Below are 17,022 nucleotides of genomic sequence, written 5' to 3'. Positions count from 1 at the left end.
TTTGCCAAAAGCAGACTGCCCGGGTGCTAATAAAGTCCCATTTGACATCCCAAACTCCTGGAAAAACCTTTTCACTTCTCCAGGATACTCGAGCAGAGCGGGGAGGTGGGAGGTAGCTAAGCGTTAACAGCTTGTGCTACAGGATTGGGGCCTCCACCGAGGTCAAAAACGCTCTTTATTCCTGGAACATCTCCAGTCCCTGGCTGCCCTTGAAACCTGGGAACATAGCCACCTTTGCCCCACCTTCCCCGGCCATGCCAAGCTCAGGCTGGCCACCACCCAGATTTGGGGCCACCAATTCTCATTTTTAAGTAAAGAGTGGGAAAGGGAAGAGGAGAGGAACCAAGACATGGAAAGGTCAAGTGTCTTCGCCAAGGCTAAATGGCACATCAGTAGCGGAGCTGGCATCCAAGCACAGGAGCGCCTGTTTTCTACGCCAGTGCTAAAACATCCAGACCACCCTGCTGCCTCCGAGACCACACCGCCTCTGTGAAATGTGTGGAAATTTGCAGGCATTTTCCCCGATTTTTACAGGGATTTTTTTTTGTTGTTGTTCCACACTTGGCTCACAGCTGTTTGCCAAAATCAAATTGCTGAGGTGTTTCTGTCTCTTTAAAACTTCATAAACAGACACTTGGACAAAAACCATCAGTGAATCACAGCTGCAGCGGGGGATTCAATTTAGCCATGACAGGCTGAAAGAAAGAAACCCAAAGCAAGAAACCCAAACCAAGATACAACCCCATCCCTCTGCCATCCCAGGCAAGGGCTCACAGCCACACACAACCCTGCTGGCATCACTCACAGCCCCTTTGCTTGGCGTGAAAGGTGCTGGTGTCTGGAGAAACAGACTGCTCTTTGATTTCTCCCAACAAATAAAACAGCATTTTCTGCAATAACCATTTTATTCCTTACTTCCAAAGGGAAATAAATCAGAAAACATTCAGGTCCCCTCCTGTTCCAGTGCTGCCAGGCTCTGCTGCAGCTCGCCATCCATATTTCAGCAGGATGGTGCCAATTTACTCAGTTGAGCATCTGCACCTTGCCCCCCCACAGCTGGGCCATATTTCCCCAGCTTGTCATCTTGCTGCTCTGCTTGCAAGACATGCACAGCCCAAGAGTCTTGAAAGCCAGCCAGAAACCCCTCCTGCCCCTTCTCAGCACTCATCCCTGTCCGGGTGATGCATGTGCTGCAGGCGAGACTTCATTCCTGCACAACACACCTGCCCTCAAGGTCCCTGCCGATCCCACAACCTTCCCCTCGGACCACACATCTCCCTACAGACCAACTGCAGGGCACATCAGGTGCATCAGAGTAACAGGGAAAGATATCCAAGGCTTACCCCAGGCAGAGGCAACGCCGCTAGCAAAGCACATGGAGATGATGTGACTATTTTCTTCTCCTTTAAAAAAAGCAAAGCAAAACACCAACGCATCTGCAACGAAACCACATTCTGCAACTTGCCACAGAGGTTCTGCACAGAAAACAAAAGGTTAAACAAACAAACCCTGAGCAATATCTCAGGCTTGCCAGATGAAAAAAAAAAAAGTTTTCAGCCAGTGACATTTCTCCTTCCCCAGCTGTAGGTTCATATTTTTAATGTCAGATTGCAAAAATAATAAAAAAGGGGGAAGAAGGCAAAAAAAAAAAGCAAACATTTAGCTCACAACTGGATGGGAAATGAACTGGAAGCTTGCGTTTGTGTATATTTTTCCCTGGCGAAGAGAAGCCAGCTGGTATGTGCAAGGTCCTGAAAACCTGTCCTGACATCGGCAGAAGTGTGACCAGCAATACCTCTCCCGTGCCGGCTCATGCGTTTTCTCCTATCTCACTTCATCTCTCACTAAGCTCAAGCGAGCCCGCACTATTGCAGATTTATCGCCATCTGAAAAACATTAAATATCTCAGGGTTTCAAATATTTGCAGACAGCTGAAGAAGTGGCTGTGATGGAACTGTCTCTTTCTGGCATAAAGCTATCAATTTTCCATGAAAGTTGAGGCCTGTATTTTTTATTTTATTTTTTTACCCCGGTAAAACACTAACAAATTACTTACTCCCCTTTTAGCAAATGCGAGGGAAACGGACAGTCATTATTACCAAATCTGCGCACGCACAAGTAACTAAGGGAAAATAAATCCCATTTGAAGGTTAATTAACTAAGGCAGGGTCACAGCTTGACTATCTGCCCTCAGCAAAGGGGAAGCACAACGTTGGAGGGTCTACGAAGCAGAGCTGTAATGAATTGTGACTTGAGGCTTGTCTATGCAGGAAAATTACCACGCGGCGAGCTACAGGCTGGATTTATAGTGCTCACTCCACATTTATAGCATTAGACCCTTTGTGCAGACTAATTGGGAACTAGTTTACCTCATTTACCTTCTGACAAATGCTTCTTTGCACAGAAGCCCACAAGAGCAAATTGAGCCCCATCAACTCCGTGGATTTTGCCCACACCGCTGGCTTTGCTCAGCAACTAGCAAGTCCAAGCTGGGAAGCAAGGCAAGGGTTAGGAGAAGCATGTTCAGCCCCCAGCATGTAAGCAAGAGCTTGGGCTTGAGCTCAACGCCCTTAAGTGCCCCCAGCAATCCCCCAGGTTTAGACAGAAAAAAACCTTCCAACAATAGCCACACCCAGCCTTGGGAGAAGGCTGAGGGTGAAGCAATGGAGAAGCCAGGGTACATTTGTCATCCCAGCATCTTGTTCAATCTACTCCCTGCCCCGTCCCTGCGGCTGTGGTGCCCCCCGCAGCCTCCTGTGCCCAATGGAGCCAGAAAAGCCACAGCAGTTTAGCCCAGGAGGCTGCAGGGAGTCAGAGCAGTGGTGGTGAAGAGAGCCATGCTTTCAGTGAGAGGCACCAAGGAGCTCTGGTGGAGGGGAGTAGGGCTGACCCCAACCTAGATTTCTTCCAAGGAAATTTCTAAAGATGACCAGCTGGCTCACTTTCATTCTGCCTGGCTTCTAGACCAGGCTGAAGGGCACCAAGCCAACATCAGGCCACCTCAGTGCTGAACAAATACACCCACCACAGAGGTTTTGTGCAGGTCGGCTATTCTGCTTGCACCCCTTTGCTATACAAGCACCATAAAGGGAGTATGGGGTCAGCACGCTGCAAAGGTGGCCTATGCTGGGCATCAGTACAAGGGCCAGAGCTGGCCTGTGCAACACCAGGCTGGAGTCTGGCCAGTAAAGGTGACAACATCATGCTCCCATGCACTGATTGACAGCTATCTAACACCAAGTCCTTTAGGGTTGCTTCACAGATGCAGGGTCACATGTGCAAAACTAGTCAAGCCACCAGGTGCCAAAAGTGCTGAGGAAGGTCAAATATGCCATCACCGGTTAAAAACAAACACATCTTTTGGCATTTTGGCCTTTTGAGGCACCATACAGGCACGGATATTAGCAGATGTCAGTAGGAGGAGAGGAGGAGTTGTGGGAAGAGCTGTCAGATTGGGATCTGCTGGCAGCCCCTACAGGGACCTCAAAAAAATCATTTCACCTCCCTGTGCTTCTTTCCCTGCAATAACAGAAGGCAAGTGACCCCCTCTGGGGGAAAATTTTCCAAGTCTTATGGGATGGCAAAGCTCTGATAAGAAGCAACTCAAGCCATAGCTTTCCTGAAGTGTGGCTACTTTCACACCTCATTTCCCCACATAGTAGGGAGGACGGCTGAGTTTCAGGCAGTAACTGCAAGGTGCAAAACATGCTTTCTGTCCAATGGGGTCTCCAACACAGTGAAACAGGCCAGCCAGTTGGGGACATGCCATACGGTGGGCTAAAAGCTCCCCCTTTTGGGGAGATCCCTTTGGAGACAGCTCTGACACAGGGAGGAGGTGTCTGGCAGACACATTTCTGTGCTAAAACTAGGGATTGGCAATCATTTCTGGTTTTATCTCTCATCTGCTGTGGAGCTAATGAAAGGGGTTCACTATTAACATTCAATCACACTCCTCCCCTTGGGGCTTGGAAGTCCACTGCCTCCTGTCTGTGGCAGCAGTTTTTCATTTGCCATTTTATCTCATTTTTCTTTTCCTCCTCCCAAACTGTGGGTTTCACAAAGCTTCTGAGACAGCTGCTTTACCAAAAAGGAAATGCTTAAAGCCAGCTCAACTACAAGGTGAGCCCTGCTGAAGGCTCAAGTCAGCTGGTGAAAAGACTGTCTTCTCTTCAGTGGTCCAAAACCCAAAGGACATGGAAATAAAACCGTCAGAGAAACTGCTGAAACGAGAAACAGGCACACAGGCCACCAAAAGACAGAGCAGGTCCCAAGAGGCACCATCTAAACAAAACCATATGGCAATCTCGGCTGAGCCATCAAGAGATGTATTCCTACTCGGCGCCTCCTAGCATGCTCTCCAAGCACCTCGTAGCAGTCCCTCTTTCAGCACAGAGGCACCCCAAATGACCTGCCCAAAGTGATAACACCAAGCAAGCCACTCAGCTAAGATCTTCTAAGTCTCCCACATGACCCTTTTCTCTTCCCTGTCCTCTACCTTGCTTTTTCCTTCCCCCCCTCCACCTTTTTCTTTACTTTCCATGCATAAATATTCTTCCATTATGCACTCCTAACTCATCATCATCTAAGACTCTTTACGTTCACCTACTCTTCTCAGTCTAAGCACTGCAGAATCAAGCGTCTCACAAGCTTTCACAATGTTGGCATCACACTACCAGCACCAGCCAATTCCCTGTGAAATCAATTACAAGATGATGTTCCACCATGGCCTGTCAGGTGAGCCCTTTCACCAAGATGCACAAGAAATTTAGGAGGAAAAACACCAGTGGGAAGGGAAAAATCTGTGGGTTTTTAGTTTTATTTCCAATAGTCTGTTTCAAAGTACAGATTCACATTTACCACTGGATAAAGAGATTGCATCCCCATGAAAAAGTAGATGACCCCTTCTCTACAAAAAACAGCCTGGAGAATAAAATAGGTATAAAGCTACATACTCTGCAGGCTGGTCCTATGATGTCACAGCCCACTGATGTATGCATACTGTCATATGTTTACCTACTAAAATATAAATAATATTTTATGTAGGAGTCCATTTATGAGGCAGTGTTTATGCTGAAATGGGGGGGCCTGTTCTACTGGAGCAAGGGGAGGTTAAAATGGCTGTGTTGCTGCACTGATTTACAGGCTGCCTGATTTAATTAGTATTTGAATATGATTATTTTGGGGGTGTGGGTGGTCATTCACAAGGGAATGCCAATATCATCATTTGAAGGCTTTTCATTTATTCCATGGGCTCATGTAATTGTATGAAACCAAAGTACATGAAACTGCCAAAAACCCAAAACATCCTTTTTAGGTACATTTGTATAGCACCTTTATCCAAAATACCACAAGAAACAGATAAGAACCTTTATTCCTCAACCTGTTAGGGCAAGGCTGCAACATTCATTACACAGACACATGCTCTGGGAAACAAAGAGGTTTAGCAGCCTCCTCCAGCACAAGGAGGAACACGGCTTCCACTGATGCTGTCCTGACCATGAGGCTCCCCTCCCTCACACCTCCACCCGCCTCATATTTCTATGCTGTGTGTGCTCATATAGTCTCATTCTTATTTTAAGAACATTAATATATACATTTGAAAACCCAAACCATTAAAAAGTAGTTGGCTCGGAGTTTTACTGGAACACGTGCACAAATATGTTGTTTGGATATTTTTACGGCCATTAACTTTTCCATATATAACCCAGACCTCCCGTTAGGTGTTGTGAACTGGATCACCTCTTTACTTGCCAAGTTATATTTCAATTAAATTAAAGTCACCTTTGGTCCTAATGAACCCCTGTTGTTTGTCTAATGCCATGATTAATTCCAGCTGCAAGAAATGGTATTAGCCTGGGTGGGTACGTGGTTGAAGACTCTGATTCTCCCCCAAGATTTATGGGTGCTAGAGAAGGCTCCATAATTCATATTGCTGAGTATATTACTCAGGCAATAAACAGAGGCCTCTGGCACAACAGGCCTCCATTAGTGCTTCAGAAACTGGGATTCACCCTAAATTTGTTCCTGCAGTAGCAACTTAACACATTTCTTTGGGCACAGATACCCAACTCCTTTCTTCCAAAGCTCAGCAGAAAGGGAGGCATCCCAAAGACCTTGAGCAGTCACCTGTGGCAAGCACCCTACACGGTGAACAGCACAGCCAGGAGGGATTGCAGCCGGTACTCTCCATCCACACCCTCCAGAAATGAAGGGTTCCCTCAGACCATATTACCACACTAGATTTACAGGGCCCAAAAGAGAAAAGCAGGCAGGGACCAGATTTTGTCCTGTGATCTGAGAAGTGATGAACTCTAATTCCAGGGCTAATGATTTGTTTTGGATCCAAGAGTGACTACTTAAGATGGAAAAGTAACATTGAAAGTAGAAGCCACAAGCCACCAAAACCCTAGGTGTCTCACATACATGTCTAGCCATTAACACGCTCAGAAGGAAGAGGACAGCTCTCAACACCCTTGAAGAGGCTGTACTCAGTGGTGAACTCAATGCCATTAGAGTGATCTTAGACATACTGGAAGCACATCTACTGGACCTTCAGGAGATGCAGACATGAGAAGCTTACCCATGAGCCAAAACCCACCTATGGGATGAGGTCTTAGCTTTGCCAAAAGGGTGCTGCCTCAGTGCTGTAGCAGGACCCAGACTTTAGGTGCCCCAGCACTTAAGAGCAAAGGTCCATCTAAGTGCAGAATCTCTTTCTGAACAATTTCCTATGACAATGATTTCCATGATCGACAGCCACTGATGAGTCCTTCATGACTTTATCTAATCCTCTTTTTATCCCACTTGCACTTATGATCACCACGGCATCAAACAGCAGAGTCCCACCACTTTATTATCTGTGGTATAGCAAAAGCAGGTGCCTGCCAGGGCACAGCATGGTGCTGGAGGAGTTGTGTCAGCTCTGGCCACAGTATCTAAATTCTGACTGTACCACTCCATGAGATCCAAAGAGAAGATCATTGTGAGCTACAAAGCTCTTGCTTTTTTTTTTTATTTCATAGATTTACAGGTGAATTTATTTGTGGCCAGTCCCTTCTCCACACTCTTCCCCTCCTCCTCTCCATATTACTAAGGTGTCCTGGTTTCAGCAGGGATAGAGTTAATTTCCTTCCTAGTAGCTGGTACAGTGCTGTGTTTTGGATTTAGGATGAGAATAATGTTGATAGCAACAACTAAAACATCAGTGTGTTAAGTAGTGTTTACACTAGTCAAGGACTTTTCAGCTTCAAGGACTCTTCAGCTTCCCATGCTCTACTGACTGAGAAGGCTGGAGGTGCACAAGAAGCTGGGAGGGGGCACAGCCAGGACAGCTGACCCCAACTGGCCAAAGGGACATTCCATACCATGTGACGTCATGCTCAGTATATAAACTGGGGGAAAGCTGGCCGGGGGGCTGCTGCTCGGGGACTGGCTGGGCATCAGTTGGCGGGTGGTGAGCAATTGCATTGTGCATCACTTGCTTTGTATATTATTATTTTATTTCAATTATTAAACTGTTTTTATCTCAACCCACAAGTTCTCACTTCTACTCTTGCAGTTCTCTCCTCCATCCCACTGGGTGGGGGGCAGTGAGCGAGCGGCTGTGTGGTGCTCAGTTGCCGACTGAGGTTAAACCATGACACAAGGCCATAGAAGTTGCTTCAGTATTCAAAAACATGACTAGATTATCAGTCCTTTTATTAGTGCCAGTGGCAACCTGATACCATGATCCAGCCTGGACACTTGCTTCACACCTTCCCAGCTAGCATAAGCTGTCCTTAATCATAGTTGCAGAGATTTCCAGAGAAGAGGGGGAACTCAGCAAGTCTGGCACAAACTCAGAAAATAAAGCACAGTTCAGGCTGTCCAGAGATGAAACAGGATAAGAACAGATGGGATCTCAGCTATATGAAAATTTCTGCCTTCTCCTCAAAAAATCATCATTACAGGGAAAAATTCTGTTCTGTTGCCAGAACCTTGCTTTAGGATTGTATCTGTGTGAGATGGTACCTGTTGCTGACATCCCAGGCAGTCCACAGCCTACAGGATCAATTCTTAGGAGAATTCTCATACATTTAAACCCAGATAAACCAGGAATAGCTCAAGCTGGATGAAGTTGAAGATAGAGATGAGAATAAGGCCTATGATTTTAGGGGGGCCAGAATATCAGAAACAAATATCCATTAGTCCAAGGTTCAGAATGTCTTACTTTGTACAGCAGTTCAATACAAATCACGGTCTAAGTACAACATTAAAAAATATTTGCACAATTATCATATTCAGTTCCCATGACTTCCCTGGCATCCACCTCACCTAGACCAGGACTGCACTTGAGCAAGAGTGAAAAGGCAGAGCCAAACCCTGTTACATATAACTCCGCAAAGGAATACAGAGGTTCAATAGGCTTCAGACAAACCCAAGAATAACCATTACACTGTGGAAAGTATTTGCCATTAAAACATTTTTCATTAAAAGTGGCATTTCTAAGACTTCTATCCTGCTGAAAAGCAATACCAGCCTCACGTCAGAAAGTCTTTAAGAAAAATTTCCATTGCTATAATTAACTTCTCTGTTGAGGTTGTATTGTTCCCCTTTCACAGAAAGTCTCAGCAAAATTTCTATGGTTTAAAGGCAGCCAAAAAGGTGTCCTGTTCCATTTTTCAGGAGGAACTTGTGGTCACAAGGCATCTAGGAGAACTTTAAGCTATACATAGGGTGCAGAGCAAACAGAGGGTAAACATCCACCCCACTGAAACCAAAGGCAAGCCAAATGAAAGGTCCAGCTCATTCTCTAAGCCAGCTTTGATGCTGGAGCAGCTACAAAGTACTATCTGTTGGCCAACATTTGCCACAGGACCACAGAAGAATCAGAAATAATGCAAGAACCAGGCTTGTACAGCATATTCCTTCTCCTGATACACCTTTGCTTGCAAGCTTCATTACTGACTTGCAAAATAAGATGTGAAGAGCCTACAGAACGACAACAAAATCTTAGCGAATCTAAAAGGAAACCCAAGAAGCTCAAGCAAACTGTACCCCCACTGCAGTCAACTTCTAACCCAGCTTGGTTTCAATGCTGCCATTACTCCAGCAGGGAGACACCCTCATACATAAATTGGTATTGGTCCCAGCAACTGCAAATTCACTTTTTTTAGACAGGTACAGCCTTGAATGAGGCCCTGTTATTTCCCTGATCTGTTTTTGGGTTGCTAACACATGCAGATTATTAGACCAGCCACTACAGGAACATGCCCCACGTGACACGTTACTGTAAAGTCTCCTGGTTTGTGTGCTGCATTTCAGAGACATGAAGGGGCAGGCAAGACCCTCCAAAGTAACACCTAGAACAGAACTTAACCCAGTTACACCTCCACTGAGCCCAGTAACTTCCAACTGGCCAGGACATCAAAGAGAACATTCATACTGATTTTAAGACCAAAGATGAATATTCCACCATTTCTCTTTGCAGCTTGCTCTTCACTATTTAAAAAAGAGAAATGTACTGTAATTCTACTTTGAATATAGGTCTGGTATCCAGCCTTTATTTTTCTGCTCCTCCCCCCCACCCGTCCCGCCCCAAGGAGATAGATTAATACATTTCCTGCTGGTGATAGCTGTCCACATGCTAACAAAGTTATATCAATTTCATCTTTGAGATGAAAATAATTTAACTTTATTCTCTTATCCTTGTAAGCTAACACTAAAGACACTGATGCAATGATTCTGTCAATTTCTTCATTCCCCCTAAAAATGTTGAACCATTCCCCACTTTTTCTACCCCTTGATCAGTCTTTACTGAGCTTAAAAAAATAAAACTGCTGTGAATTGGGTGGGGAGGGGGCAGAAACAAAGAAAAAGCAGCAAGCCTAGTTTGTCCCTCAAGACAAAAGGAAACAAAGACAGTTTAACTGTCCCACAAACATGGAAATACGGCCAGCTAAACACCACAAAGAGCTCAGAACCAGATGCATCTTGTGCATGTTGCTGCACAGAGAATCATTAAGAGATCAGGGAAATGAGAGACTGTTTTGGACAAGAACATATGAAAAGTGAAGGTTACAATGATGATTTCACTGGATTCATTGCTCAGGAAAGCCTTATTTTCCTTTAAAGCAGAATTTTCTTACATTTCAGAAAATGGGTCAGAAACAGCCTTGCCATTCAAGCTGCATACTTCCAGGATACAACTCTGGAGCCCACATGTCAAAGAGCTGGTCAAGAGATTGTGAAACACCTGGTCTCATTCCCAGCAGAAGACATCCTGCCTGAGTACAAGGCATCATCTCAGCTCTTCTGCTCCAAAGCCAAGGGCATCAGGTGCTCAGCCCCTCCCCAGCCCCTATAATACCAGATCTAATGCTGCCTTCTGCATCAAAGCAAAGCAAACTTGAGTAGTGCCCATTTTTGTGGGCTCTGGCTTCCAGGATCCGGAACTGATGTTGCCAGAGACTGGGATTCTCTTTGTAAAAGCCATGTCCTGTTTTGCTACTGAATCTTGGCCCAGCAAAACTCGATCTTTGGCACATATCTCCTCTCTCTACCACTTAAATATCACTGACACATATAATTAACACCAGGTCAAACATACCACTCTAACATTTTAGAGAATCTGGTTTCAGCTGCTGTACTGGAGCTCTTTGATTATGCCAAAGATGGGTAACAGACACCAGGACATAAAGCAGGGTCAAGAAGTATCTGCAGAAAGTTTTTCACCCAATCAGTGAGGATTTTAATGTGTATTTTAATTGCTAACTAAAGGAAAAGGGATTTGTTAGGATTACTGTCTCTGCACTGATATAAAACCTGCTTACACACAAAGAATAAATGCCTATTTTATATATAGAATAAGATATTACACAGGCCTAAACAATCCCCAAAAACAGTCTAAAGATTGGACCTAAAGCTGAACAGACTGCTATCCTGACCCTCACAGTTAGTCAAGGAGACAAATCACCCAGAAAAAAGTGAACCCCAAATTCCTTCTGGACCTGCTTGGGTCCCACTAACACATCTCCATTCCTTCTCAAACAATATGCCCAATGCCTCATCCAGAGACCTGGACCAATGACTGAGTGAGAATATGCTAGGAAATCTCGGCAGAGCATGAAGTTAACAAGAGGAGCATCTGCAACATTTAGTAGCTTCAGTTTGAAACTGATTTTCTGTCTGTGCCATTAGACACTGCTCAGCCCCAGGACTTTGTGCCAGATGTGAGGATCACCCGGTGAAGTCTCTGGCTGGAGCTGCATAGACAGACACATTAGATGAGCACAGCTTCTGCTCTACTTGTGGTTAAGTCCATCCAGAATGAGGAATTCCCAGAAATCCCAGATGCTGCAAACACATCCTTCCCCAAGAGGAAAAAAATATTTTTAACATGGTTTCACAGAGCCAAAAGACTTGGTTTGTTGAATTAGTGTTTGATTACACTCCTAGCTACACCTGATCTCCTTCACAGCTCATTCACCACCCCCTGAGAAACACCTGTAGTAAATCACCCCACCCGTCCTAAAACAACATGGCTGGATAAGAAAAACAGAAGAATCAAACTTCAAAAGCAGTTTCACATACTACTGAAACTTCTCCCACACTGGACCGTTGCAAGCAAATCGAAGACCCACATATGTTGCTCAGTAGGTTTGTTCACCATGAAACCTCAGGTTCTGCAGGTGACCTTCTGCTATCCCACCAGCCTGTATTATTACATGGGACAATTTAGCAGACAACACAAATGCAACCTGTCCCTTATCTTCAGAAAGCTTCCAAATGCTGTTTTTAAAGGTCCGCACAATGTAACAACACAAAATAACATTTCTTTGCAGCAAAAAAATCCACATTCCAGTAAGATTTGCTTTTGAATACAAAACATACATCAAAACATTTTTTTAACCTTCCCTTTGACAATATAAATAAAAGTAACTGCCATCCATGTCACATCTCAGTCCTCAAACCTAGAAGAGGAGCCCTGTTCATCAGACAGGAACAAAGTTAGCCCTAAGCAGCACCACGAAGAACTTAACCAGAATTAATTTGTGAAACACCACAGGAGAACTGGGGGCAGATATGAACAGGGTGAAGTTGTGATAAGCTCCACTTGGGTACAACAAAGCAATAACAACAAATATATGACAATAGTCAGCTTCACATTTAGACTCATCTCTTCAAGTATAGTAAATATTTCTCACCTGTGAGCACATGACATATGGAGACACATAAGGCCAAGAGGACAAGCTGGCTGCCTGGCATAGCCGGTGGAGCTTCTGCTTTTCCTTTGGAATAAAACATGCCTCTGTGTCCCTACCTTGCAATCCAGGTGCAAGTTTACAGCCAGGCACTGCTGTCCTGTTTGACCACTGATCCCAGCTGCTGGCACACCAGGGAACCTGGGCAGAAGACAAAGCAGAGACCCATCACAAGCTGCCCAAGATGATGTTCTCCCCCCAGCCCCCAATCATCCAATTCTGTCAGTCACTAACTTCTTTCTAAAGCAAGTCCTGGTGGGTATGTGGAACATGGACTGCCCTGGTAATGATGGCTTAAAAGCTGCAGCCAACATCTCCTTGCAAATGGGTAGAAGAATCCAGGGTAGGTTCTTCCCTTTCTCTAATGACATCCCAGATGGAGCCTCCTCCTGGAGATGGAGGTTGACACTTCAGGCGGATTTCTGTTAGCTAACACTTTTCACCTGGGATACTCATAACTAAGCCCAAAATGGATCTGCTGGCAGTGCTCACCCCTTGCTGTCATATTGCTGGCACCTTGCCATACCCCTGAGCAATAAAGCACACAAAAGCACAGAGAAAATTATGGGATGAACTCTTGGAGCAGCAATAGGCTCATGCAAGAGTTGCAGACCCTTCATTTGCAAATTAGTTCTGGCTGACACTATGGCAACTGGGCCACAAGAGTCGTCTTTCTCCAAGGGGAGAGACAAATTAGCCCCATTCCCATTGCTTATTTTTTCACACTCAGCACTAAAAGCTCTATCCAGACTACAGTTATTTCATCATTGACTTACAGCACAAGCAGGTTTGGAGGATCGTCAGAAAAAAAGAAAAACAGGCATGTCTCTTCAGCAACATCTCTCCACTGCTCTGCCTGAAAAAAAAAATAGATGTCAGTTTTCTGAAAGTAATGGAAGGACTTCTGAGCACACAAGATGAATGCAATTTAAGACCCTCCAGTTATATTACAGATATCTTGCCAAAGTTGGTTTTAAGAAGTGAAAGGTTCATTCCACCACAATACAACCATTTCCATTCCATATACTTCAAGAAGGAACAGTGTTTATTCTCTAAAAACTGTTTTATAAATACTTTTATCAAAAAGACTAGGGGAAACAGGCTAATCTTTTTATATCCCTTTTTTTTCTTCTCTCCCAGCTCCTTTATCTTTCCTCTACCATTTTAGTATGGAAAAAGAGGAAATACCAGTTATACACAAAAAGTTCAGCTCATGTGTTTTGGTTTTTTTTTTAATTCCATTAAAAATAGCTTCAGAAAGCAAGTAAAACATTTTTTTCCTCCCACAAAAAACTCAAGTTTTTCCAAAACAAAATTTAAAAAAAAAAAAACTCCAACCAGCTTCCCTTACTCAGTATTAACCTGGCTCTGTCTACAATTAGGGCTCCACATTTAAAATCTGTCTAACAGAGGCATAACAAACCAACATTAAGCTCGTTTATTGTTACTTGCTAGCTCAAAAATTTATGCTTTCCAGCTAAAACACCAGCCTGGATCCACAACCTCAGAAGAGCTAGATCTGACGTCAGGGTCCCTAATCCCAAAGCCTCCCTTAATTTTACAATCAACAAATCCATTGCTTGTGAATATCACAGAGATTATTTTCCAAGCAGCAGAGCAAGATTGCTTGCCTAATTGGAGGACAAGCAGAAGAAAAACTGGCACAGGGCTTGCCAGCAACCTAAATTTCCTATTCTTCCCCTCCAAGCAGGGCACACACCTCCATCCTCTCCCCACACTCAGCACCTTGCACTGCAGAGCAGAGATTGCTGCAAATAAAGGGCTATTTACAGGAGACTTGTCATGACTGGGCGGGGCCTATTGTGACAGGGCGGGGCCTGTTTTGATGGGGTGGAGCTAACACACACACACAGGGTGGCCACCAAGCTGTGATAGACAGCATCAGGGGCATTTCTGCCCTGGCTGCGGAGCAGCATTGCTTCACAGGATTTGGGTTCTTTAAATGATCTTCTTTAAGTGCATGGCCCAAATTAATGACACCTACTGCCTTCTGCATTAAAGGCAAAGCCAGGCTGGATGCTGGAGCGCTCTTCAGTGCTTCACAGCAATACTTGGCCTAAGTTACTGCCTCCAAGTTAGGGGGTGCCTGGGCTGATTCCTCAGCCAGGATGTTTGTCTCAACGGCATTCAAGAAATAGAGGAGTCCAAGCCAACTCCTACAACAATTAAAGGCTCCAGTATTATGCCCAGTAGAATCTACCCTAAAACTTCTGCCGAGCCTCATCCAAGTGCTGGCCTAGGAAAGCGGGAGAGAAATTCCCCTGCTACAGTCTGCAAAAGCTCAGTTTTAGTTCATGAGTGCTGCAGATTTATCAGAAGAGATGGGAAGCATCAAGCATACCTTGACTGACTCCCCCTTGAACGCTGAGCTCCGCCGCACGCTGAGTTTAAACTAGGTTGGCCACAAGCCTTCTGGATGCAAGCGTGGAAACTGCTCCATGGTGGCTGAAGCCTGGCCAGGGCTTTGGTAGGCTCTGTGTGGTATTTCTGGGGCTTTCCACCCAGAAGGGATCATTAAAAGCTGTGCTTTTCAGCATCTGTGCTAGGAACTGGGAAATACAGCGTCTCCATGCTGCAATATCTCGCCTAATAATTTCATGTTCCAAATAACAGGCTTCTGCCTCCTCTGTCCCCAGAAGCAATGATCAGATATGAAGGTAGAAGGACCAAGAGATCAAAGGGGTCTCCTTCAGCTCCACCTCCTTGAGGCTGTCCTGTATAACCCTGGGAGAACAGACCCTGGAATTAAATCTTTTTGGTGTCCTGGCACATGGCAGCTCAGGCACTAACAGGGTTTCCAGACAACTGCTGCATTCTCCTGAGAAAGCAGCATCTCCAGCCTGCTTTAGCCCTAGAAGTACTCCAGCAAAACCATGCATGAATGACAGAGGTGTATCTGGGATGTTCAGAAATGGATGTTCTATAGCTAAAGCTAAAATCTGGTTTTATTAGAATGAGGTTAAATAAAAGCCTTTATCTACCTGCAAAAACAGGTATCTACTATCAATATACATATCTGTATGTCGTCCCTTCCCTAGAATGGTGGAAAAAGCCACTTTGCTCCACAACTCCCTTGTAAGCATTGCATCCCTCTGAAGACCATGTCCAGTCTAAGTCAATTAGAGCCAATTATTTCCCTTCTGTGCAAATCAGGCTCTAACGAAGCCAAGAACAGCTCAGTGTTGTTAGAGTCAGCCAAGGATGCCTCTTGGCACTTGCCCTCTGCATGATCTCAGAGCTGTGAAGATGCCACGGGAGCCACCACCTGTATGAGGTGGGAAAGGAGGGTGCAGGCAGCGCGGAGACAGGGTTAGGGCAGGCAGAGGACACCAGTGGGTAAGCATATGGCTTGATCTCCAGCTGCCACCGCAGCACCTTTGGAAGTAGCTCTCCGACTTGTGAGCCAGCCCCATTTTTACAGTGGTGAGGTCTTCTTTGTGTTATTTCAGGCACTATTTGCTAAGACACAACCGGTGTCCAAATAGCTTTTTTTACAATCAGATGCAAATACACCAAGCCTCACTACACATAGACACAGATTTACTGGAGAGTAACGTGAAGAGGAGTGGGTCCCTGACTCATCTGCACATTTGCATTGCTTAATGTGGTACATGTGCACCGCTGCAGCATCCATACGTCCCTCCCCAACTCACCCAGCCCTGGCTGTGAACACACAATGGCTCTGCTGGCTTCTGGTGGCTTTTGCAGGAGAAAATCAGAGGGTTCATTTGAGGACATCCAAACTATTCAAAACATACTACCCCATTCCTTTATGCTACAGTGGCTTAGGAAATACCACTGCCTTTCCTTACACAGCACAGCAGATGCGGAGTCAGGAGTTTGAATGCAGCTTTAAACCATTGCTGGAGATGCATCAGCTTTACTGGTTTCCCTCAGGTCTCTACCTTGTCATGTCCCACACAGCCCCCGGTCAAAGCCAGGGGAAGGATAAACAGCACAGACAGTCTGGAAACGCTGGATATCCCTCCACTTTCTGCATGACCGCCATGGGCTTGTCTTCCTGGTTTTCATAGCTCTCCCCGGGCTCAACCGTTCATTTCATTGCTCCATGCTTGGCCTCTCCTCCGTCCACCCCATGACTCCTCGCAGTTGGGGGTCACTGGAGCTCAAGCTGCCGAGCCTCCCTAAGACCCCGTCCCTCATTCCCAACCCGTGAGTCACTTCCCCTCATCAAACCTCACCTTTCAACTTCCATTTTTCATTTGCTTATGATTTTCTCTCTATCTCCGCAGGGTTTTTTGCTCTACATGATTCAATCGCAGCCCTGTTGGTCTGGGCAGGAGTGCTGCTACCGGTTTCAGCAGGAAACGGAGGGGTGTGAAGACACCACATAAACATGCAGGCCAGCCCCTGTGGAGATGGGTTGACTTGCATCAGCTGAAAATCTAAGCCATGTTGCTGTGGTCACTTGGGGTTTCTTTTCTCTCAAGAAAACATCATTATTGGATGATCAAAAGTTGATTGGAAATGGAAGCAAATCCGTCTGAAAAAAAAAAAAGAAAAAAATTCACATTCTTTTCCCATTTCCCATGCTTTGAAACTGGCACCTTTTCTATGATTTTTCATCAGTACTTTTTGTTGAATTTATTGTTATTTTTGGAAACCATCAGAAATATGGCTTTTGGTAAGAAAATGTAGTGTTTGGCCAATAAAAGAATTGCTATCAGGATTTCAAAGAGCATAGTGAAAAAACACCTGTAATTTCATAAAAAAAAGAAAATATAATTAGTATAATAAT

Source organism: Aptenodytes forsteri, unplaced genomic scaffold (genome assembly GCF_000699145.1).
Source record: "Aptenodytes forsteri isolate BGI_AS27 unplaced genomic scaffold, ASM69914v1 Scaffold119, whole genome shotgun sequence".
In the NCBI taxonomy this organism is placed as follows: domain Eukaryota; kingdom Metazoa; phylum Chordata; class Aves; order Sphenisciformes; family Spheniscidae; genus Aptenodytes; species Aptenodytes forsteri.
The sequence above is the reverse complement of the archived record's forward strand: the minus strand, read 5'-3'. Positions refer to the sequence as shown.